Source organism: Pieris napi, chromosome 13 (genome assembly GCF_905475465.1).
Source record: "Pieris napi chromosome 13, ilPieNapi1.2, whole genome shotgun sequence".
NCBI lineage: Eukaryota > Metazoa > Arthropoda > Insecta > Lepidoptera > Pieridae > Pieris > Pieris napi.
This window is the reverse complement of record NC_062246.1, coordinates 4,428,110-4,455,230: the sequence shown is the minus strand read 5'-3', so window position 1 is coordinate 4,455,230 and position 27,121 is coordinate 4,428,110. Positions and strand designations below refer to the sequence as shown.

Below are 27,121 nucleotides of genomic sequence, written 5' to 3'. Positions count from 1 at the left end.
ACATGAATTATTCTTGTATCAGCCCCCATGAGCCCTTTTACATGGGACACACATAGGATCTGCACTTGAACGAAATAAATTATGATGTAGAGAAACTGGTTTATAATGAAATTTGACATATGTAAGATTATTTATGTGTTAGTTAGAGTATGCAATGTGAAGATTCGTTTTATTAGACTGTTTATATTCTATTGATATATCTGAGTAGATTTACGGGTTTTTTTATATTGATTATTTATTAGGTTTTGTCCTATTACAAATGATTCTTTACGTAGATATCTGTGGCATATGAGATATTTTTATGGTATTAATTAGTTTATATAACCGTCAGATTTCCTGACGAACGCTCCATGCGCTGATCGTAAAAGAGCGAAAACTGATTTCTAAACGGTTACCCGCATTTCCTCGTCACGCTACTTAGTCCGGCCTCCCGTCACGACCTGACGAGCGACATAACTTATCATTTGATTTATGACACGGTGTGAACAAAAATTAATATATGATAAATGACAAGGATTTATTAATGTCTATGCCCAATAAAGGGATGACTTATAAACATTACGGGCCGTTCAGAGACCATGTAGAGTCTGGCTAATGAAAGAAGATAATTGGATTATTTGAAAACTTTCGGATGGCAACACAGAATGTCATTGAATTTCTTAGGTTAGTATGATTTATTGTCTTGATACTTCATGCAATAACACATTTTTATTTCTATTATATATTTTTTCCGAATAGTTAACAGGTATAATAGCCTAAACTTTGTTTTATTGATTTTTTTGATTCTAATTTTGATTATTACGAATAAAGTTGTGTTTTATAATAATTAATATAGTTTTAGTTTTCCATGCAATGCTAGTCATTTTAAGTATCAATAGTAAAATACTAAATACGTATAGTTTTTAAGTTCATAGATATACAGTTACTATCAATATAAAAATGATACAGTAAAATCAAGTATCAAGTAAGTTTAATCCACAAAATATCAAACTTCTAGGGATACCATACTAAAAAAATTAATTTGCCGCGCTTTTTCTTTTGTTGTTCACAGATTACACTTATGGTGTACGGTGGAGTACTATCTCTGTTACATTAGAACCCGAGTGATCCTTTTTAAGATGTAATTATTATAGTTTTTAAGCGTTACATCATCGACAATAGGCAAGCGTTCACCTTCAGGCAATCGCGAATTTTGACCTTGAAATTAAAAAGCCTGCAGGTTTTAAGTAATGCTTATCCCTACCACGGAGTTATTGCGCTGCTTATAATTGCAAAGACCTAATGTTAAGGAATTCTTCATAAGACATTGTGATTGTAATCTGAATGTGATTTGCATTTTATATGTAAATTCTTTTATCATTTTAAGTTTCAATGTCAAAACCATCTCAATATCCATATATTAATTTTATTTAATTCTTAATTAAATAAAGGAGAAACCGGCATGACTTAGACCTTCAAAGTCGACGGCGAGTGCCAGGCACAGACGGCTTACTTCCCTATGTGATAAACAAAATATCTCCAGTTCAAACAATTTGTATGACAATACTTGGCGATTAAAAAGAGTGGCGGAAAGTTTCTTGCTAGTTCTTCTTACCCGCTCTATGGCCTTGACTTGCGAACTGGTAGTAAATATACATTTACAATTAATTTAACTTCTTTCTGACAATTCATAAGTGTACTCGTTTACCTACATGAATAAAGATATTTTGAGTTTGAGTTTGATTATAAATTATTATTTGTGCGTTTTTGAATTAGTGAAATAATGGTATAATTATTTTTTTATGTAAAAGGAAGCGTTATGTAGCCTAGGCATCAGGAATGCTTCTCTTTGATAGACATAATAAATGATGAAAGTCGTCGTGTTAATTAAGTAAATGTTTTAATAAACATTATCAATACATTATAACCAAAAATCAATATTATAATTTTTCTTGTCAAAATACAAATTCTAATCCAACCAATCGCTCCTCTTTGTAAAGCTTAAACATCTTTTTCAATGGAACACCCAAACCTTACACACACATATACAAATTGGCATAGTCGTTGTCGTATAAGTTACTATAGTGATCGTGTTTCGCACCTCCTTATAAGTGCCTCTTAGCCACTTGAACAATCACTAGAAGATTTTTTTCTTGAAATTATATAGACAAGCCCTTTGAGCTGTTGCAATAGTGCACTTATGAGTTTCATGTCTGCAAGTTGAGTGTCCGACAAAGCTGTTGTCGTGACATAAAACTTGACACTGTAGGCGTGCCAGTTCGCATAGTAAAAGTTGTATATTGTTACAGTATCATAAATTATATCACAAACTAGATTATAAACCTTATTGTCTTTGGTCATGATGTGTAAATGATTTGCGTGACTGCTTATAATCAAGATTTCTTATATTTTTTCTACTTATTTAAACTTTTATGGCAATTCTGAGAAAAACATAGATTATAGTTTTAATGGTAACACAAAATTAATCGAATAAGCTATCAACAAGTTTTTCTTACCATCAACAAGTTGTAATAGAAATGTGTTGCATAATCGGCGATGTTATCTGAATCTGTCGATTTTATCACGCCTATCTAGATCTCTGTTAAGTGGTCTCAACGTTAAGCCTTAGGCCCAAACGACTGAACCATAAACTAGAAATCTAGGTTTATTTATTGACTAAAAGTTTTTTAAAGGCTCAATGCACTCCTGAATCTTTTTTGCGAAAGTCCATTGGTGTGCATAATTCAACATTGGGCCAACACATTGATTGATCGTTATTACCTCATTTTATATTATATTTTGATCATATTCATCAAATTAATCTTTCAAATCAGCTCAGTGGTTATTCTAGTTCATAAGTAGGTTATATAAAGTAAACTTTTTTTCTTTTCACCGTGTCTGCGGTGGTCTATCAATGTTAAATTTTTATATTATTATAAGAAAGTGGACTAACTTTCAGATTTGATAATTATAAAAAACTGCGCAATCAGCCATATAAAAATAGGCATACAAATGTGATTTATGTAATGACAATAAGAGAAGTACTTTCTCACACTATAAAAGCACCTTTCCTTTAAAAATTCAATCACCTTCCCCTTGAAAGCATTAAACGGCAGTGATCTAAACTTCTGAGAAGGTGATTAAATAGTTTGATTGCCATGGCGTAAGAATTTTTTAAATACACCGTGGTGCAACATTCTGATATTTTTTTAAACCAACAGATTAATTTATTTTAGCACACATTCGTCAAGCTACAAGTGTAACGCAAATCAACATGGAGATCTAGAACGTTCCAATTTTCAGTGTAGATTATCTGAAGTAACTTGAACTTGAGTGGTGTAACCAATATTCATCGAGGTGTATTCTATGTAGCGGTTTTTAATGTGATATCCCTGTAATACGATTCAACGTTGGTCTTATAGCAATGGCTTATATCTGTTTTGTTATAACCAGGTACCTTAAGATAGATGTAATATTATGGTGACATCGTGATTAAACCGGCTTGCCTTAGACCCAAAAAAAAAGTCGAGGGCGTGCGTCAGGCGCAGAAGGCTGATCCCCTATTAGATCAACAAATGATCATAAAAGAGATACAGAAATCTGAGGCTCAGACCTAAAAAGGTAGTAGCGCCATTGATTTTTAGTTAGAAAAGGTTAATGCTTAGTGCTATGGGTATACCATAGCTTCATTGTTTACATTTACAAGAATGCAGTTTATACTGGAAAACAACTTTATGACATTGTAAATATACGGCAAGGAATTGCCATGGTATAGCAATTCACGCTTGCGTTACCATTGTTTTCTTTGTTATGGTAACGATGCATTGTATGTATTTGCACTTTGAAGTGCGATATCGACAAAACACTATAAATTAGAATTTATTTTAGGTAGCCAGTATAAACAAATCTTTTTTCCTTCATTAATATAATGTAAACAATAATTAATACTCGTATTCAAACGGACGGTACTCGTTTAAAGAACCTTATTCTCATTAACAAAATGATAATAATTATTATGCCAATTCCGCGTCGTCATCACATTTTGTAATTTGGTCTAAATAATGTGTAATTTTAAAGGTATTTTATATGTATTAAATACAGTAATGTTACGAATTTTTGAAGGTAACCTATTTAACTGAGACAGCGTATACATTATCGGTCTTTTTTGAATATATGTGTCTCATTGACACAAAATTTGAATTATTCAACTAACTAGACCTGGTATAATAAAAAGTTTGTCAAGTTTATTGTAAGGATATACATGCACTTGTCTTGTCATTGAAGCGTTCTAGAAACTCAATGTAACCGTTTCATGACCACAGTTACGTAAAATCATAAATTTTCGTTAATTGAAATAGTCTTTTTTTGCTTTGAGTTGTGTATTGTTGCTAAAGTCAAGCTAAGGAATTACGTTTTTAGTTTCGTCAACCAAGTCTTTGAGTCCTTAGTATAAGTTACAGCTCTGAATGTTAACCTTTATTTGCAATGTAAAATCATTGTAAGTAAATTAAATGGAAAGTGTGTGTATGGATTTCTACAGACATTATCGATTAATGATGCCATAAGTTGTTCAACATCCTGTCACTACTCGGAAGATTAAACCGGCAACGAAACGACTTAATAGATAACTTACTTACTTAGTTAGAGAAAGTAAATTTTGTTTATAATATATCAACTATTGTATTTAAATAAAGATAAGTAGCAAAGGTCAGGAGTAGGTTCAGTAAAAAGAAACAAATAAAAATCTTAATTTTTAACCGCTGGAATAGTTATAAGATAATCGAAGAAAAAACAAAAGACGACGCGACGTCGAATGGAAATACGTCTCTGATTGGACTACAGAGGTCTTAGACGTAGTTTTCAGGTTTCACTTGTTTTTTTATAGACAAATAGTTAAATAATCGAACTTGACTAAACTCCGCATACGGACTCGCCTGTCTTGTATGCGGACAACGAATTATATCATATTTCGGCCATAAAACGCATTTCATCATTTCATCTCTGCGCACAGAGAACTTGGAGAAACTGATTTGACTGACGGTTGAAAAACACAGAAGGCAAAATCACGAGGCCGATGGACCGATCAAGTGATAGACTCATCGTCCTTAAAACTGTACAATGTCATAAGAGAAGCGCTGGAAAAGCAGCCTAATTTTCAATAAAAAATTCACCCGTTAAAATATCAGCTTTTTGTTCTTGGTGTGCTTTCTGTTCGTTGAAATCTCTATTTTCCGATGGTAAAAAAAAATATTACTATAGTAAATCTTCTCAGAAAATGAATGAAAGAAAGTGAATTTTCGATTGAAAATTAGGGTGCTTTTTCGATATTAATTCAAAATAAGGTGAAAAAATAAATATTTCAAATCAAATAAATTACAGTGTATTTAGGACATAAAAAGGTATGTTTTCATCAAATTTCGTGGAAAAAAAATTCTTTGTAAAAAATAAAAAACCAAATATGTACTTGGTTTTTGAATTTTTCACATAAATTTTGAGGTTATGTGAAAAAAGTGTAAAAGTTTTAGATCTTTTTATTATCTACAACTTTGCCATTTGACTTTATCCCATAGGACTTTTAGTTTTGCCGGACATCGAGATAAACTGTTTTTTACGCTTAAAAACTCACCCTCTTCCCCTTCCCGACCTCAGATCGCCCGTAAATTATTTTTCCTTTCATTTTTATAATATTCTCCTCCTTTTCCAATGGGTTCATTTTACGATTATTATTTTTTTACTTTTTATTATTTTTAATGGCTGGTCTACTACCCTGGATAGAGATAGATTATAATATTCTGTGCTTTGCAATAACAATTATTGTTTTGTGGGGAGTTGAAATCGTTGCTCGCAGACGATGAATTGACCAATTAATTATTTTTATTAACAAATAAGATGCGTCTAAATTGTTTATATTGCATCGAAACTAGTTCGGTGAAAGTGGATTTTAAGTATGAAATAACATCGTTCTCATTTATTTAAGGAAAAACGTGTTCTTTTTTTAAACTTTATCCACCTTTTAAAGACTTCACGCTGTAGTAATTCTACAAACCTATTTTTTATGCATTATATAATGGGTTTTTTGTGTTGAACAGGAACAAATAATAACGGTCGGCCTATTTTTATAAAATATAATGCTTATTGTTCTGTAAATACTGGTTATAAAACGTTTTAATTACAAATATAATTGGGTTATTAGTGCTCGGGGTTCGCATTTCAAATTGATACCCGCAATACGTTTTCAGACCATTTTGTTCTGAGATACCGTGAACGTTATCGCAAGATTGATACATTACTGATAATCAAGATTAAAAGACATAATTACGTCACTAGAATCCACGATTTAAAGATGAGAGATAATGCCAACATTAATCATTAATGGTTTTCAAAAATTTATAAATTATATTTTTTTGAAATTTTGGCGAAACAACGACATAGTCCCGTCAGTACAGAGATATTTGCGTAATACACGAGATAAAAGAACGATCATTTATAAGGGGAAGACACGCAGAAATTTTGTACGATGTCTTCATGAAAATTGGCACAGCATAATTTTAGTAAGGTAAAATTTAAACTCGATTTGACGATATATTTAATATTAGGATACGTAACAATAACAAAAACATTAACCAATTAGACACACCTTGAAATGACAAACCCTTGTTGAACACGCATAAAAGTAATAAGTAGTAAAGTAGGTCATTTCATCACAATATGAGGACGTACTAAGGTAGCGTTTTTTAATCTCGTGTTTTAATTTTAAGAGACTTCCAAATTTTTTTAACAAATCGGTGTACTACTACTACTACAAGTACTAAGCCGGTATTAATTTCATTTATTTATATTAAAAAATATAAAAAAATATGACATTACAAATTTTATATAGGTACACCATTATACCAGAGCATAGAAATTACATTATTTAAAAAAAATTGTGAAAAACACAAAAGTATGGCAACAGCAAATGGTTGTTCCTTCGCCCCATTACAACGTATTTTTTATTGCAAAGTCTTCTGTATAAACAATGTGTGTTACGGCTACAAAAACGGTTATTTGTTTAGTTGTGTCAATTTAGTTTTTTACGGCAAAAAATGTGCGCGACCACAAATAAAATTGTATTTCCACTTATTCAATACTCGGGGGTTATCTAGTTAATAAACTGCGTAACTTTGACGTCAGTAACTTCAAAGATTTGCTAAGTTTAGATTTGTTTTGTAACAATTTGTGTTTATTTAAAATGTTTGTTCTGCGTAACTTATTGTGAAATGGAGTCGATTGGGTGCGTCTGTATGAACACGATAATATCAAAAAAAATAATTTATTGTGTAATTCCTGAGAAAGGTTTAAGTATATATAAAATAAATTATCTATTTCCGTTGGTAATATCGCGCGTGAACGGATTTGAACAATTTCGCATTTTTTTTTCTGTTGTGCTTATTATTGTCTGAAGAAAAACTTAAGGAAGTTGACATGGAACATGAAAAAAATTAAAGAATCAACGTCATAACAATTTTATATAACAGTCAGTTGTTTCACTTTGTTAGCAATTGACAGAATAAAGATAAAAAAGAAGAACTCATCCCAGTTATTGAATAATTATACCAATTCGAATTCAATACGTATTTATAAGACAGGACAATGTCTGTCGAGTCAGCTAGTTAATTATAGTTTTATGTAAATTGATTGGAATATAATCATTATTGTTAGGCAACAAAATCAAAATCAAACCATAGTACTGTACTATGATGTATTAGTACATGATGCACATGGGCCAAGCGGTAATAGCATTAAAAAAATTCTAACAAAACTTAAAACATACGAGTGATGTATCACTAACTATTCCTAAAGTTTGAACTTTTATGAAACATTAGTATTCACGGGCATGGTAATGGATATGTTCGCGTGCAACGAGTTAGTTTAAAATATCTGTTAATACATAGGCATGTTCTGTAATAAGACATAAGCAATAAAAACAAATGTTTGTAACGGAACTGGCTTTCTCAGTATAGGAGGTTTCTCTAATAAGGGCACCAGACTTATTTTGATGTATTTCAACATTATTATACCTACAATCAGTACGATGACGTCATCACCCAAATCGTGCTAAGAAAGATAGTCCGACCGCTAAGGTTGTATATGCAACTACTAACCACTTGAGCCTTCGGTCCGGCCAGTGGAAGCATATAACACCCTTCCTTCACATCCCTTAAACGTAATATTGTATTTGTAACTAGCGGCCCTTCCCGGCTTCGCACGGGGGGCCCTTTATTTTAAAAAAAATTTATTGATACGTTTTTTTGTTCTATCATCAATAGTTTTCGCAGCGCATGCGATGAAAGATATTTTATAGGCATTTTATTTACACCTGGGGTAACATTATTGTAGTTTTAGTAGGGATGCTTATTTTTTTTTTCTTGCAAGTAAAATAGCCTATATAGTTTTTGAGCCAATTTTTGTTACAAACATACTTACAAAGAAATCTTTCCTCTTTATAATATTATTAAAGATAAAATATGACCAAAATGTTCCTGATACACATGGCCGATCTTTCTTCGTAGTCGATAATAACTTTCATTCGGTTTCGTAATAACCATTAATTGGACGCAACGTGCACACGAGTGAGCACAAATTCCATAAATCCGATATCATCGTTATTGACATTTTAAATGAATCTATTGTCTTATCTATTGTTTTTAATCTATGAAAATTAATCACTCCAATCGGGGAAGATTATGTCATAGGTTTAAATTAGAAAGCGTTGATAATCAAACATAAAGAAAATATTATAGTCAATATACGATAATAAATACAATATAAGATAAGAACGCGTTATTTAATATAAAATATTAGGTACTTACTGATTTCATAGTTGAAGCTTTTTAAAGTTTTTCTACCTCTTAAATATATAATTGTATTTTGGCTAAATGTATCGAAGATCCTAAAGCTACTCGTTTTACGGGCGGGTGGTAAATTTTTTTTCTTTGAATAGCACTAAAATGACGGCCCTACCGCTATTAAACCACTTGAACAATTAGTAATAAATATTATAAAAGTGTGTACGTGCTAAAAAAAAACAGTCTTTGAACACAAAATAATACAAGTTTAAGGGTTGTTTTCAAGCGGGCCAAAAATAAATGAAAACTAGCTAGCATCATAAAATTAAAAGTGATAGTCGTAACAGCCTACGTAAATTACAAAATAGAAATCGCTTCAATTGTTCGGCGCAATTAAATTTGCATGATTCGAGTACATAAAATAAATACACCCACATTAATTATTTGCCATACATGGTATCGATTTGACTCAATAACAGTCGTTTTCTCAATTCTTCCGGTTATAAAGCGCTTTATTACTTTATTGTGTAATTTTGGTGTTTATGGCATTCACTTCTATATTCATATATTATCTTTTACTGTAATGAGGATTTGGGGAAGTCAAAATAAATTGTAAACATTTTTATTCTTTCAAGACTTAAATGAATAACTTATATATATTAATAATAACTAATAGGATGAACCTTTATTTTTAAATATTTTTATTACAAATTTAGTTTATGTTACATAGGTATTAAGTAAAATAAAGTCTAGTATGTGATGTATAGAATTGTAATGGTGAAAAAATGTTTAAGCTTCTTCAATACTTTTTTGCTTAATTCGTTAAAATACAAATATTTCCACTCTATAATAGAAATAAAATACCCCACTGCTCTCTGTTCCTTCTACATTTCATAACTACACTAAACATTCATTATCTTTACCTAATTGGCGATTTAAAAATTATTTTGTATTATAGTTAAGTTAGCTGTAAGGTTTGCTGCTGAAAAGTCAAAGTCTAGTTTTTTAAAATAATGTAGTGAAGAAAAATTATTATTGTGAATATTAAATGTGTACGTGAAAAGAGAGTCAAATAAAATCTTATCTTATCTCATAAAATCTCCATAGACGTTGACATGATAATCGTATTCGATAATTTTTCTAATCGAAAATCGACTTTAATTTTATAACTATTTTCAGTCTATATAAATATATAATAATGAGGTTTTTCCACCAAATTTAAATTTATTTTACGAAATTGTATTCGTCTTGTACAATTAACGTCGTACTGATTTAAATTTAAATTTATCTCAATTTACATCGTACTCATTTAAATTTAGAATAATCTTAATTTACATCGTACTGATTTAAATTTAGAATGATTTAAATTTACATCGTACTGATTTAAATTTAGAATAATTTCAATTTACATCGTACTCATTTAAATTTAGATAATCTCATATTGTTATACAATATGTGTAGTTACCAGTATCACATTGTTTCCTCGTTTAAATTGTGATCAACCATCAGAGTCAACGACCGTGTCGTGCAGCAACATTACTTGCATATTTATACTTGGCGGGTATGGTCTGGAATGCCAACGTTTTCTTTATATATCACTGTTATATGGCAAGAAAATTAATAAGTGCATTACATTGAGTCATCAACCTTAAACTGTTGATTAAGTGATTGTTTCATCACAAGACGACAATTCTTAATATATTTAGAGGAAAAACTGTCTTCGTGCGACTTGATCCCTGAGGTCGTAAGTATGTTGATGCCAGCAATGGACTTTCTTTCTATGTGCGCATTTAACATTTGCTCGAACGGTGTACGATGTCGATGACGTGTGCCAGGCACAGGAGGCTGATCACCTACTTGCCTTTTATACTTACAAATGTAACGCCACTGAATTTCTGACGTCACTGACTGTCTTCACAACATTAATGTATGTAAACCTGATGTTCTGCGTTTGAATTCCAGCTGCATAATGAATTCTTCCATGAAAGTATTACGGTGCAGGAAAACTTCGTGAAGATATAGGCACGTCTAAGACAACAATAATCACCTACTTGCCTATAAAGATGAAAATATTAAACTGCAGAAATCTATGGCTAAGAGCAAGTGCTGTGGCGCCGATGGTTATTTTATATCCTACAGTGTTTGACTCCAGGAAGTGATATAATAATTCCCTTATTCTCTGTCTGCCTTTGACCCTCCTAAAGTGTTCAATTTATACGCTGCGCTAGGTTATGCGTTTATAATATACAGAGGTAAAGAAAAGATATGATCAACTTACTAGGCCATCTGATACAGATACAAATCTGTCGCGCTCGCACTTAGATGTCGGCGTTTATCGGCGAAAGCAGTTGTAAAATGCGCGTGCGCAACTCGATCACGACTCCGCTCTGCATTTCTATTACATTTTCCATGCCACAATTTCCAAATTTCAACATTCGGTATAACCGGAGATACACCAAATCGCGTGCCGACACGAACGGTCCACGTGTTAACAAATTGTCTTCTAAGTTCTTGAGTCGCTTATCGCGCCTTCAAATAACGATATTGCGATATAAATTGTTCTCGTGTCATTACGGCGTTTACACAATCGAATTGTCCGACAATTGCGGCAATAAAATTACTTTTCATAGTGCCAAAGGAGGTTTTAATCAACATTTCTAGTTTGATAGTTTTTGTAGTGAAATATTCCTTTGTGAGTCCCGCCGACCGTTTTGGCCTATTTTGTCAGGTCAGCAGGGCGCAGCTCCATTAATTATTACGTGACTGGTGACTTGTAACCTGAATCGACGTTTTTTTTTTTATTGTAGTAGAAAGCAAACGGGAAGTAGGCTGGCCTGAGTTAAGTAACTTCTACCGTCACCCATATACACTTACATTGCCAGAAGGGTCGCAAGTACAGTGCCGGCCTTTTAAGAATTGGTACGCTCTTGGAGGACCCTAAGTCGAATTGGTTCGGAAATACCTCAGTGGGCAGTTGGTTCCACATAGTGGTGGTGTGCGGCAAAACTGCCTTGAGAAACGCTCAGTTGTGGAACGACGGACGTCGAGGTGATACGGATGGTATTTTGTATTCTGCCTTGACGTCCGATGATGAAACTCAGCTGCAGGATTCGAACAGTGTGGAACAATCTACACAAATGTCTATGAACATAAAGTATGGACAATATCTCATGAAGGTATAATATTGGGTGCGTCCGGTAACATCGATTTAGTAAATTACTCTTACTTAGGGAGCTCTCTAGAGACGAGGCATTCGTGATTGGAGTCCGTGACTTAATAACTTTGACGAAATAGCATTTTAGACGTCATGCCACTTCATTTTATTATCAAGTTGATACAAGGTAATGAGATAACTGGAATTGTGCTATTAAATCTTACCGTTATGATTCTTTAATCATTATGCTTGGGGCTCTTTTTGACTACTTATAATTTGCCAGTATGCTCATGGTTATGTCTTTAATTAAAAACTGAGTGTTGATTTTTAATTCAAACTTAGAGACTGGAGAAATAGGGCACCTCTCAAGAGAATAGTAAAATCAAATTCTTGGAAGTCCAAGCCGAAACGAATGGAACCTTTCCAAAAACTTATTTACGAAAAAGGTCTCTAGCAATCTAATAAAGGTAAAGTTAAAAAGCTTGTAGTCAACATGCAACAGACGTTCAATAGCAATTTATCTATTTAATTACAAAAAACGGACGCATTAATTAGACTAAGAGAAATGATAGAATAGCGAAGATATTGTAGTATGCCTTTTAAGGCAGTTTCTGTCCTGCACCACCACTATGTGGAACCAGCTGCCCACTGAAGTATTTTCGAACCAATTCGACTTGGGTCCTTCAAGAAAAGAGCGTACCAATTATATAAAGGCCGGCAACAGACTTGCAAACCACTGCCAGATATCTGTATCTGTTTCATGTTCTTTTGTCAATCTAATCTATCTATTTAGGCAAATAGGTGATCAGCCTCCTGTGCCCAACACACTATCTACTTTTTGTGTCTAAGGCGATTCGGTTTCCTAACGATATTTTCCTTCCCCGTTTGCAAGAAAACAAAAATTATGAAAGACACGTAACAAGATACAAAACCAAAGAAATTATATTGTGGTTTCAAGCTTGTATATTTATAGCCTTTTGTTTAATACTGGAAATAACCTACCTACGCATTAAGCTATCACAAAGGTTAAATGATTACATATTCATTTTGACATGTATTGACTGCCGATCACTCTCACTTTAATGCGGATGCAATCGGGTTATCGTGTCACTTTCTTCGTCTACCGTCAGAAACAACACTTAAGCCGACATGTTTAAGTGTTCTAACATAACGCAAAACACCTTGGGATACAAATGTAAATACAAAGTACATGTACTCTGTGACTTGTAGCTTAATTATCAACGGAATGTAAAGGGAGTATTGGTCCGTGACTTAGTTAAGTCGGTTAGGTTTTTGACTAAACACTATTTAAAAAGATCTCAAAACAGACACTAAATTTAAAGCCATAACTAAGGGTTGTAGCGCATCTAGTTTAATTAGCAAAGGCATATAAAGATATTCGAAGGAGTCATGTGGTCCGTGACCTAGTTAAGTCGGTTAGAATTTTAACTAAACAATATTTATTCCGGGTAGTTTAAAATGATTACAAAACTGCTACTAAATTTAAAGCCAAAACCAAGGGTCGTAGCGCATCTGTTTTAATTACCAATAAAATATAAAGATATTCGAAGGAGTCATGTGGTCCGTGACCTAAGTCGGTTAGATTTTTGACTAAATAAGATGACTAAACAGACAGATATTTTAGACCAATACCAAGGGTTGTAACGCAACTGGGTTTTGACGTGATAACGTCTTTAAAATCGTTTTAGTCGGGTGACATGTTCAGAAACTTGTGTCACACCAAAACCTCACGAGCGCGATCGCAGGTATAACGAGAGAGAGACGGACGAAAAGTGTGAATAAAACGATAGATGTAATTTAAAATTTGAAAAAATTGTTATCTTCATTAATTCCTTACTTCCCAAAAACTTATATCACCAATAAGACGTTATCACGTAAACATCTCGATCGTAAACCTACTTTACAAACAACCAATATTTTTTAAAAATAATATAATGCTGATTTATTAATAGAAATTAATAAAACATACTCAAAGGTTTCTAAAATTAAGTACCCCACACTTATTCTATAAACATAAAAAATTCAAAACTGAATTGTATTCACCCACTATTTGTATTTCGAACAGAAAATTATAATTTTGTTGGAATCAATGAAAGCATTCTCCACTCAAAAACATGTTTGTTAATCATGTCACGAGTGCTCAGTAACTTTCTTTAATGCATTGTCAAATTTCTCTAGCGTCTAATGAGTCAGATGCAAATTAATGTCTGCCATTGTGAGCAATGTTTAGATTGAGACAGTGTTTATTTTTCATTCAATTTATTTGTTTGTTATGAAACTGTGCACAAAAAACAGTTGAGAAATTTTACGTATGACTCACTTACCGCGAAATAATGCAAATTAATCTTGTGAAATCGAATGTATTAATTGTAAGAGGATATGATGACGTATTTATATGGTTTTGAATGAAAGTATGTATTTTATTGTAATTTTCTCAAGGTTACTTGTGATAGAGTACGTAGGTATCAATATACCTTAGCTATAAGTTACGAAGATGGGAACATAAAAAATACTAATAAATATATGGTAAACTTGAGGTTCGTTTCAAATTGTATTTTTAAATTATACCGAGAAATACACAGTGTTAGTGCAATCAACAACTACGTATTTGTATAGAATACTTAAAACAAATACTTGAAGAAACTATAGAGTCGTTTCTACCTAAGATATCAGTCATAAAATCTTATATGAATGGGATTTCAGCAGTAGTAAATATTTTCCCAAATTTCAATTTGAACACGAGACAATTCTGGCTCGAGTAGAAAGCTATGGGATATTCAATAATAAGTTAATGTAAATAATTTCAGTGAAGTTAAAAAGGTTTATTTAAAAGAATTCTTTTTTTGAACTTAGGTTATGCATGTGCAAGTGTTTAGGGTGAACACTTTATAGTATTTAAAAATAATCTATAAATATTAAAGAATACAATTCCTATTTAATTATTAAAAGTTCCTCGGATATAAACTATAAATATGTATGAGTCAAATTCTAGTGTAGTGTTTGAACTTTTGAATAAGAGCATTGACATTTTGTAATATCACACGATGCAAAGAGAACGTGCTGTAAGTATATTTGCATCAGAAATGAGATCACTTTCGGAAATCCTAATGTTTTTAATTTTATGTATGAACTTGGAATTTACATGAATTATTACGTAATTGTCTGTATTACAAAGGTGATGCGCTTAAACAAAAAAAAAAATCATTGAAATAAACTGCTTTACGTTAAATATATGTCTTTAATATTGGACCTATATGTATTTTATGTCGTTTTCATGTACTTATTTTATTGTAAATACTAGCCTATGAATAATTTTTCCTGTAATTAGTATTAAAATAAATTCTATACCATGTCTTACTAATCATAATAATAATAATGAAACTTTATTCATGACAGAAACATGGTTGTGACAAAATTGATTTAACACTAGTCCCCACACTGTGTTGTGAATAACTAGAATACAATTATTCCATGGTACTTTGGGCATGTTTTTAAACTATCTTTTAAAGAAAACTTTAGTCTTACTAACGTGTGTGAGTATTAGCAATATTATTTTTTTTTTTCGCCCTTTTTTGAAGTTTTATTTGTATTTTAATATGACAGTCATGAGAACTCCGAATCAGTCTGTATTCTAAACATATATCAAGTCGTAATCCCGTTTATTAAAATTTATTAATGATTAAAAAAGAAAAAAATGCTTTGTGAGTTATTGATTCAATAGAATCATACTAGTTTGATTGAAGAATCATATATTTATTAGATAATATAATTTCGTTACAGTCTATACAAAGTTCCCATAAAAACAGGGAAAGTATGTAATCTATGGTCAGGCAAGGCCGTCGCGTCACGCCCACGACATATCTGGAGAGAAAAGTGAAACTGGCGGTGTCTTTAATGTATGAGGAATATATAACGATAGTTTGGGGAGCTGTAGACTTACAAATGTACGTCTAAAGTCATGTGGAAGTGACCCTTCAAACAATTGCCATTTATAATGTATTCATAATTGTTTGTCTATGCCTGATTGATACGTAATGATGAAACGATGAAAGCGATAATTAATTTATATATTTTTCTTCACTCGTGAATTCAAAATCAAATTTGTGCAAGCTGTGAATAATAATTAACCAATTTTTAGGCAAGCTGCAAGCGAGTGCTTTACGCACTCGTTTCAAGGTCTAAGACGGTTAATCACGATGGTTTCCTTCACTGTACTAGCAGGTATTTAATTCAATAGAAAAATCTATTGGTGCACAGAGGAAGTAATGCTTAGTGGGTTGAGAACAACCTGCTCAACGTATAGGCTAACAAGCGATTTTTTTTAAGACTACCCTCAATCGGTTTTCTAAGATTTTATAAACTGTTCACATTGTATAAAGCTTGCTGTATGTCTTCTATTTTATGTTGTCGGGACGTTAGTGGCAGGCACCGAAAGGTATACAGAGATAGTAAACCAAATATCGATTTGGCTGCGCAATAATTTGCATGTCTAAAAGGCGGTATCATTTTTATTCACTGAAGGTCATAAAGAACTCGCAACATGCTCGAAGTTTAGGGTTATTGATGTGGTAAGTTGGAAAGTAGCGTAAATGCTACCCACTGAAGTTTTTCCGTAACAATTCTAAATAGGCTGGCAACGCACTCGCAAGCTCGAGGTATATTACCTTATCAGATGAAAGATGAAAGATAAACATGAAAGTATTGTTAAAAGTCCGAAAAGCAGCCAACATTTTATTTCTCCTAGTGGTTGCCTTATGATATAAAAATTTAACAAAATTACAAGTAATTGCAGGCAACCACTGTGATAAAAGAAAAATAAGAAAATGTATTAAATTACATAAGGTAGGCAAAAAGTGCAAAAATACATTTTTTTGCACGTTCATTACTAGGAACACAAGCAACTAATTACCTTAGGGCATTGCCTTTCTCGTGTACCGTCTTTGTAGTCATTGGTTAGATTTTATTATTATCTTAGATTAAGTTTGGTATATTTTTCAGTTTACTTGTAATTATATTTTTGTTAGCTGGAAGGGATCGCTTACCGCCGCCCGTTGCATCCCTAATAACTTATGTTACTTGTTTCTATTTGTAATGCTGCGAAGTTTTAGTAAATAATTATTATTATTACGCGAATTACAACACCCTATTTGAATTCTGGTGAAGCATATTGTAGCGCTTGTATACGACATGGAAATCCATAAATCTAGAATGCAATTTGTGTAGGAATTTCACGCATTATTTGAAGCGCACGTTAGGTAACTTAACTTAATCGATGATCTTTCTTATGCGTAACTAGTGCGGGAATTGTATGAATCTGGGTCGGTGTTTTGTTGTAATACTGTTAGCTTAATTATTTATTATTTAACACCTCGTTGGATAACAAAACTAGTACAATAAGACTAAATAATTTGGATAGATCTTTTATAGGCAATCGCTGGAAAAATTATATAGAATGTGGTTAAGCGTTAGATGTGCGAAACTATAAATAATTAACTTAATAGAAAGTAACAACTTAATAAAGATTTTTTTTATTTTTTTTGTCTACATTGAGACATCATGGAACATTACGTTCTAGCCTAGGGCTAATAAGTAATATAAGTCTAACCTAATTTACTTACAAAAAAACATAGGCAAAGTAAAAGTCACATAACACCATAAATTCCAAAGAAGCTCTTTCGTTCTGTATTTAAACCCATTAACCCGGTCAAATTAGACTAAAAAATAGGGGTAAGGTTACAAAAATTCCCACTTGGCTGAATATTGGTAGGATTGTTCAATACACTATTATAAAGAAAATGTGAAAAGTCCTCATCGATCCGGCACGTGCAAAAAAATTTACTCGGGGTCTAAGATCACAAAAACGGGTTTTTCGCGATTTTCAGCAAAATGGTAAGTTTTTCTCATAAAATTAGTTCAGACAAACATTTTGGATGTCTAAATTGACCGGACTACATATATTTATTTAATATTTCGTTGCATAAAAGTACGAAAGAATAAAAAAAGTTACATGAATCAGTGGCTATTAACGAATACATCAAAAAACCATTTATACGTGTATATCCTTGTAAGAGAATAATATTTTTAGTTAGTGCTGTCTTTTTAAAATAAAATCTGTGGAAATATTTTTATTCCGCGATGAAGCACGATGTTTCATTAGTCAGGATCAAATGAAAGAAGATAGCTCTCTGTTCGTAAAATGATAACACTGACCGACCAGACGTTATACAGAAGGGTGTTTTTAAAGTTTCATATAGTAATTACTATATGAAATCAGTGTTTTAAATATCCAAAAAACAACCTCAAAGACTGTACATTATAATGCCTGAATTTTGATTATATAATCATGCAAATAACGCTTGAAAAACTTTGTTTTATCTCACTGAAGAATTTTAATTTGCTTATAAGAGAAATCTGAATTTATCGTACGCCAAAATGTTTTTCGCTCGGAGCGTAAAAAGTAGTAGCGATGTTCATTGCGCAAACGTGAAGTATATAACATAATATGCTCTAACAAAAGGTGGGCTACTTCCATTCGGCGGCTGCATAATTTCATTACTTCCCTTATAAATGATGTAATCTTAAATCGCCTATTGTACGCTATAATTATAGTATTTAATTATTGTACAACTGGTCTTTGCTCTGGGTATCTTAAAATTGTAAGTAATTAGAAAATAAATATTCGTCTGTTTTGTATCTACTAGAACGTTTTATATATGCGTATTAAATATTTTATATGATGAAGAAAACAGCGTGATGAACCCAACATGTCTATGACCAAAATTGAGGGCAAAATTATAAGCAAGTAGATGTACAGCTTCTACAGAACAGCTACAAGACAGAACGCGATGGAGACTCATTGTGGGCGCCATCTGCCCCAACTAGGGGTTATAGGACATTAAGTCAAAGTCTAGTAAGTCAAGATACAGCTTTCTGTACCTGAATACTTGCTTATAAAATAACGAGAATCAGAGACCAAAACCATAATCATGAAAGAAAATCTATGTCGAATTTTATGCAGTCGTAAAATATGAGCAATATTGGAACGCGTCCGGTCTCGTCCAGCCCTTGCTTGGGTGCGGTACTGTTAACCATTAATAAACACTGGATCAAAGAGGGTGTTCCAAGAATGAACTGATACATCATTTATAACCAGGTATTTCTATGAACGTATGAAGCTATATTTGTAGTGCTATTTTATCGTTTGTTTCTATGTCAATAAAATTCTTTAACCAAACATTTAATGACGTGAAGTGGTCGTACTGTTATTACATGTTGTGTTCTGGAAATAAAATTGCCTTTAGTACTCGCTCTGTCAATTATCTGAAATGATTTGAGACGTTATGATACAGTATTTATATTACAGATGACGACGAATTAGAGCTAAAACAAATTAAATATGGATCTATAATATTGCAGCAGTGTTGGCCTAGTAGCTTCAGCGTGCGACTCTCATGCGTAGTACTCTCATGGTCGTAGGTTCGATCCCCGGCTGTGCACCAATGGACTCCCTTTCTATGTGCGCATTAAACATTCGCTCGAACGGCGAAGGAAAACATCGTGAGGAAACCGGCTTGCCTTAGACCCATAAAGTCGACCGCGTGCGTCAGGCACAGAAGGCTGATCGCCTACTTCCCTATTAGATTAACAAATGATCATAAAACATACAGAAGTCTGGGTACCGGATCTAAAAAGGTTGTAGCGCCATTTATTGTTGTTATAATATTGCATGTTTATCTATCTGTCCTTTAAAATGTATTGTTCTTCGACTATTTAAAATCGTTTCCACTTATAATTACGAACTCTCGAGCACACAAAACACAAACATATTAATGTTTCAAAATTTCTATGCACCTATGAACGCAATATTGCTTAATAAATGTCATGTCATGTCTTGCATTTCTTGTATTGCTATTACATTTTTCATAAGGTTCAGTTTGGTACTTGTCAATTGTCAGTGGTCGTCAATTGTTTCTTGAACTAATGATAGAGAACTCTATTAACAAGTTTATAAATTGTATGAAGGAAAGTTGACGATAATAACTTATTGACTTTGACATACGATTAATAATGAGTAAAGGCCTTGCTTTATATATTTTAAATAAGTTTTTATTAAATTATGTATGTTTACGGTCGGTATGACTTAATGAAAAGTACAAGGCGTTTTCACTTAAACTCACTCTTAAAGAGTGAAACACGAAATTAAAATGTTAGATTTTTTGTTATTAAAAAAAGGCAAAAACATGATTGCTCTATTGTTTCAAGCTGATTATGGTAGTTCAAAATAACAACGTACTTCCGTCGACTCTCATGTTTCAAAACTGAACAGAATTTAATAAAATCTATTTAAACAGTTTCTTTTATATATATTTAAAAGTCCCGTAACCACTGGGGGCAGTCACGACATTGACACAGATTTGATTAGGTAATCGAACCGTCAGTTCAAATGCAGCCAAAGAAAAAGACCTGAGAGAATAAGTAGTTATCCGCAGATAAAGCGGTCGGTAATGCCCTTGGAAGAGTAATACAGCAACTTCAAGGGCATCTTGATTTTGGGTTTTGTTGGAACTACAGTCAAAACCGTTTACGACGACATCGTTTAAAACAACATACCGGTTATATTGACCAAAATCAAAGGTCCCGGCTGACTTCTATTGTATTATGTATACTTAATAACAACATCATCGGCATTTAGACTATCGGTTTTTACGACCAAATATAAGACGTCCTTTCGATGTCGTTATAACAGATTTTGACTGTATTTGTGGTGGTTTTAGTGGTTTTTGCCCATCTGGAACTGTATCAGTGGGGTTGGAGTAAGGCCCAGTTTCCGCGTCGCCGTAGGAGACCACAGCGCCGCCGTTGCACCGTGCAACCCCGTGTGTAATCCTGGGCACGCAGTTGCTCCAGCGGGGGAACAGGGGTTCATGCTTCGAAAAGAAGGGATGCTGACGCATCCCTGCAAGCATCGTGCCCGACCTCCCCCAGCTTTATAAACAGGGTGAATTTGGCCGATGTGAAAGGCCCTTGCTGTGCCAAGGTCCATTCCACATCATCTGTGGCCGTAGAGGTCCGTGATACTAACGGCTGATCGCGTGGCTGGATGCGGACAAGGCTACGCTGTTACCGTGTCCTGCCCCGGGCGATTGCTGGTGGCGCCGTGGGGTTTTAGTGGGTATGCACTGTTGTGCGAGTCCCACATAACCCTTTCCCACCAAGGTCAACCGTGCCGCGGTTCGTGGGGAAATGCGTTACGCATTTCCCCACGAAAAAAAAAAAAAAGGCCCAGTTTCGTTTAACGGGGCGTAAATATTTCCACTTGGACTATATTAAAAAAGATTACCGCAGGCGATATAAATCACTTAAAATACACAACCGGTTCAACAACATTTGATGACATTAACAATATCTTAACCAGTCGCGACGTATTCACAGTGGGAAAAAGAAAGTTATATGGAACTAACAATTAATTAAAACACTTGTTCTCAGGATTATTAGTGAATTTTTATTTCCATTCTTGATTCGTACTTCTAAGATTTTAAGTTTCTGAACTAGTTTGCAACAAGGATTAGGGTTCTTAACAATATTTATCTACATTTTATTAGTTATTAGGGAAATTACTAATTAAAACATCGTTTACAAAAGTAAACAGTAAGTAAAGTAAATAAATTAGAAAACGAATTTATTTATTTATAAGTAATCTTACAGCAACATATATATCTTATATATATAAAATTCTCGTGTCTCAATGTTAGTTACCGTACTCCTCTGAAACGGCTTGACCGATTTTCATCAAATTTTATATGCATATTCAGTAAGTCTGATAATCGGCTACTATCTATCTTTCAACCCCCTAAGTGATAAGGGGTGTCCACCCTAAAAAATTTCTTATTCTTTAGAAGTTTTTTTTGTTTTTATTTTTTTATGATACAGCATAGAAATTAATTTTCACCCCTCTACGATCAATCCCTATTTTGTATTATAGTAGATAGTTATTTTTATTGAACAAAAATTTTTTTTCCTAGAAATAATATATATATGGCACAACGACGTTTGCCGGGTCAGCTAGTATACTATGAAAGAAACACTAAGACAATATACAGTGCCAAAACACTGTTAAACAAAATATACGAAACAGAAAATATAAGTCAAATAAGTAGATTAATAAATAAAAAAAAAATTGTTACTACTGCTAAATAAAGTCAAAGTCTTCCCGTTTCGTAACATCGTCTTTGGTAAGGTGGAAAATGTGTACATCTTCATAAATTGTATTGTAGTTAAAACCCGGTACATTGGCGAAGTAGGCAGATAATTACGCGGTACAAAGGCACCCGAAACAATTGTAAAATCTTCTCGCAATTTATATAAAAGAATAGTTTTTTCTCTAAAGCCGCAGTAAAATATAAATAGCTTTAATGCCTATAAAAAGCTAGTTTATTACCAATGAACAGAACAATACTAGAATCAACGCGCCCACTTTATTGATCTGAGTCTGGGAGACCTTAAGTTGGAAGTTTTATGGTTTCTTACGTCACTGCCGGTCTTCCTACACAGTGAAAATTATAGTATTGGCAATGTTTCGAATAACTGTATAGATCTACCTCTGTCATAATATTTCCTATATTTAAACAATTTCCTGCGACGTGGTGTTTATTGACTTCCATATATCGCATTTATCGTCTTGCAATCCCATCTTCCAATTTTCAAAAAACTTGGATGACTAAATAATAAAATAATTTCTTCCAACTTTGATTTTGTTCCCTTTGTAGTATAGACTATTGGACTGTGGGGTTCAAGTGCACAGGCGCTAATTAAGAATTAAGTTGGTTCCTGGTAGATAGTACAACAGTAAAGCAGCAATGTTAATATTTTTTGTTCCAAATGACGTAAGTCCAGTGTAGCGATGGTAATCTAAGAGTTAATACTCGTTTTTTGGATGAATACTGATAACATTTAGATATTAAACCAGTTATACTAGCTGCTTAAATAATGCAAAGCGAAGTCAAGAGCTTTCGCTCAAATTGTGGCTTTGTATGCAGATGATGATTATCTCCTTTAAAGTCGAATGTCAGGAGTGTGACCAGAATTTTTTGAAAATAGAAACTGTCTTTATAACTCGCAATTATAATCTGTTATACATTGTGAAGGAGAATGATTTGTTTGCATTGAAATTTTTTCACCATTAGAACCCTACGTTTATCCCTAATGTAGTCTAAGTCCCTAATATAGTCTAAAATTCTAAAATTCCTAAATCGCGTAGCTGCGGAAATTGACAACAGAAGACGTCCGAAAGAAACATTTCGCGATACCAAAACAAAAGACAACTACAAAAGAATGTTCTTTTCGCATTTAAATGTCTATTTACCGAGGAAAGCTTTTGGCTAGAGAATATCGTGCGTCGTTAATGCAGGTGGTACCGCAAAACACAGCTCATCTGTCATAAATGGCAGTAAATAGTACTGTTAAGTGTAATTTAATATATATACGTAATGTACGACATTCAAACGATTTTGTTGTGTAAATGATATAAACATGTACCTTGATAAGTCATAAACGGTTTTTAATACTTTATTTATATCATTCGAGATATGCCGACGATAGCGTGTATTTATTACATTTGATGCTTTTAAAACCGGGAAGTTAGCTAATATCCCTGGCTGGAAACTTTATCCATCCGTAATGTTGGAAGCCAGTGCTTGCATGTTATCTGAAAATTATAAAAATATTTAAAATTTAGCACCTTAAGAGGGACTTTTCGTCCAGTGTTTATTTCGACTACCGTTTTTGGTATGAATTCTGATACAAAATAATCTGAAAAATGTAATTACATATTATATGAATTACATTAATGTTTACTTGACCTAGTCTTAGACTAGTTTTTAAGCTATGAGTAACATTCAGTGTTTTATTATTGGATGTAGTATTAAAAGGTATAGGCTTTTGTAAGAAACATGCTGCTATTGCGATGCAAACCAATAATTATGATGCGTTTCGTGCAATATATGTATTGCAATGAGAGTATTTGTTGCGCAAATAGTTTAGTTTCTATGTTTACCCGTATCGTTACGCTCCATTGGTACGGATGCCAGGGGAGAAATCTTTAACAGAGTTGCGGGTCAGATTATTAACGGAATTATATATGTACTAACAAAGCGACGTCTTATAAAAATGATTCATATTAAAATTGTCTTATTTGAATTATTAATTACTATCAAATAGATACGATTAAAAGACTGGCTTCTGAACACACCTTAGGTATTCAGAGTTGGAGATACTACTGAGACCTAACATGAATGAATGAACACATTTTTATAAAATAAAATAAAAAATAGTTTGTAACATGTACGAAGTGTAAAACCTGGATATATGTTCTGTCTGATTCACGGGAAGCGGCTGTGTATTTTTATACACCTTTCTAGGAGACAGACATGTTAGAATACATTTTCTTTTGTTGAAAATAGAATTTCTGTTTTTTATTTATTTGCTTCACATAATTATAATTGTCAAACTAAATAACTCAGTGCCTTCAAAGAGGATAAATATACATATGGTTGATAATTTCCTATGGTGTACATACTTTCTTCTACATATATTTATAAAAATATCCACTTATTACTTTACTATTCTGTGAAATTTATACTAAAACTTATAAAAATAATGTTTATTTATTTATTGAAGTTTACCACATCATACATAATACCATATTTACGGTATGCTACAAGCTATCTTTTCTAAAATAAATGACAATTTTGGTAAACATTTTCAAAAAATTAAAAAAAAATCACATAAGATAAAATAAAAATACTAGTAATTTTGTTAAGCAAAGAAAAAAAAATACCAGATTATGTTTAATGTTAAAACTTCTATGCTTTAATTGGAAGTTTGTGTGGGTGACACTAAATTTTAATTGCTTATCCTTTATTAGGTTTTATTTATGTTTCCGAGAGACATTGCAGTAAGTGTTATAAAAAATAAACGTCTACCAAAAATAAAAGAATTCGTTGGATTATGATAATATAAATAATGTATATCAAACGGATATAAAAGCGAATTTATAACATTATTTACATAACTCGACTTTCGAGTACTTTCCAGCATTCTTGATCAGCGAGATACACAAATAGTTTAAATTTATCTTAATTTTTTTATTATATCTAATAAAATATTCCAGTGTTATGAAAATATAACCACATTGGTAGACAGTCTTATCTTGATAATGATGGATTAGGTGTTGATTTATGGTGATTGATTAACCAAGTATTATTTGGATTTTAATTAAACCATATCCTTATATACTGTTATCGAATACATATGTGCCCGTCTGTCTAGTCTATGTTACACGTGACATTAGCCGGCCTTGCCCATTGTTGCACCTTCGGAGCCTTTCGCACAAAATGTTTCGATCAATTGCCATCTCTTTCCTACTCAATGAATATTCTGTCTGACTCGATTCGAATTTCCATGCAACGTTCGAGGAAACTGACTCAGCTGACTCGTAGTGATAAGCATTCAAATGTTTTCCTTAGCTGGTAAGATTTAAAGCTCTGTTTCGTATGTAACGCAGGCTGTAGTTACGTGGTAATAAAATATAGTGCTCTTTCCTTCTCTTTTTGTCGGTCTCGCACAGCTGCCTCCGGTCAACCGTCAGTACGTCAAAGGCCTCAACAGTATACGGACCGCGCTCGCGTTATCAGTTGCTATCGTCTAACGAAAATTGTTTACGATATCGTATTGCTTTAATTAGCAAAATTAATACAAAAGTGCTTACGTATGACATTTTGCATGCGTTCGATTGTTAAATAGGTGTTTTTGTCGTGTCTAAGCAATAGTGCAGTGACTGCATGTTAAATAGGGAGCGGTAACAATTACCAAGTGAAGTGCGTAACGTGTTGTGTTTCGCGATATCCTCGTGAGCAGAGTGACTGATGGAAAATTGTTTTGTTGTGCGTCAAAGAGGGCGAAATGCTGGCCCTCGTGGTTGCGACTAACGAACGTGGATACCGACAAAACGGCAGACACAACGGTCCTTGCCCCACAGGTTTGTCTACAAATACAAAATTGTAGTGTCTGCAAAAAACTAAGGATCTAGGCATATTAATGTTAATTCTTTGACGGTAGTAGGGACCTATGAAAAAAAAATCTGTGGCGCTACAACCTCTTTAGGTCTTGGCCTCAGATTTGTGAATCTGTTTCATGATCATTTTTAAATCTAATAGGCAAGTAGGTGATCAGCCAGTTCCTGACACACGCCGTCGATTTTTTGGGTCTAAGACGTGTCGGTTTTCTCACGATGTTTTCCTTCACCGTTCGAGCGAATGTTACGCGCACATAGAAAGAAAAGCCATTGGTGCACAGCTGGGGAACGAACTTACGACCTCAGACCTCAGTCGCACGCTGACGCCACTAGGCCAACACTGCTCTTATAGTAGTATAGTAGGGACCTATGACTAAAAATATTATTTATTCCGAATCTCAATTTTTAGATAATTATAGCAGTGAAGGAAAAATGTGCATAGAAATTACTGATATTAAATATATAAATGATTAATAATAAATAATAAATAATGATTAATATTAAAAGTAAAATCATATGTAAAGAGTTGTATTCCCGGTGTTACAAACGAGTAACGTGGGACGTAGTTTCATTATATGAATTACCAATATTTCCATAGTCTGGCCTAGTGGTTTGAGCTTACGTCCCTCTCTCTGAGGTAGGTTCGGACCCCGGCTGTGCAATAATAGATGTTTGTGCCCATTTACCACTAGCTCGCGGCGAGGAAAATTATCGTGGAAAACCGGGTATGTCTTACACTTCGTCAGCATGTGTCAGGCAAAGAAGCCTGACATACTTGTCTATTTAAATAAAATCACGAAATAAATAAAACAGATAAAAGGCCGGCAACGCACTTGTGAGTCTATGAGCGGCGTTATCACTTGAGAAATTAGATGAGCCTCTTGCTGTTTGCCAACTGTTACAAAAAATATATATCTGCTACGACTACATTTATAGGTTTATTTTATTATTTCTCTTACTAAGATCCTCTTGGTAAGAAGCTGGGCACTGGTTTATACACGTCTTTTCCCTATAATGCATTCCGCGTGTAGCGTTGGTCCTAAAATCTATATTGGGTAAATTGCAAAC

At 33.2% G+C, this 27,121-nt stretch overlaps 1 protein-coding gene across 4 annotated transcripts in view; it reads left to right on the top strand.

Annotated features, from left to right (window-relative positions):
- Positions 1 to 27,121, top strand: part of LOC125055604 — an 84,038-nt gene that overhangs the window by 4,817 nt on the left and 52,100 nt on the right. The window contains exon 1 of one of the 4 annotated variants that reach the window (XM_047658064.1): positions 25,622 to 26,017. The exons of the other annotated variants lie outside the window; for them this stretch is intronic. The gene's annotated coding sequence lies outside the window, so the exon portion shown is untranslated. Of the gene's footprint in view, positions 1 to 25,621; positions 26,018 to 27,121 lie in introns of those variants that run through there. 4 annotated transcript variants of the gene reach the window in all.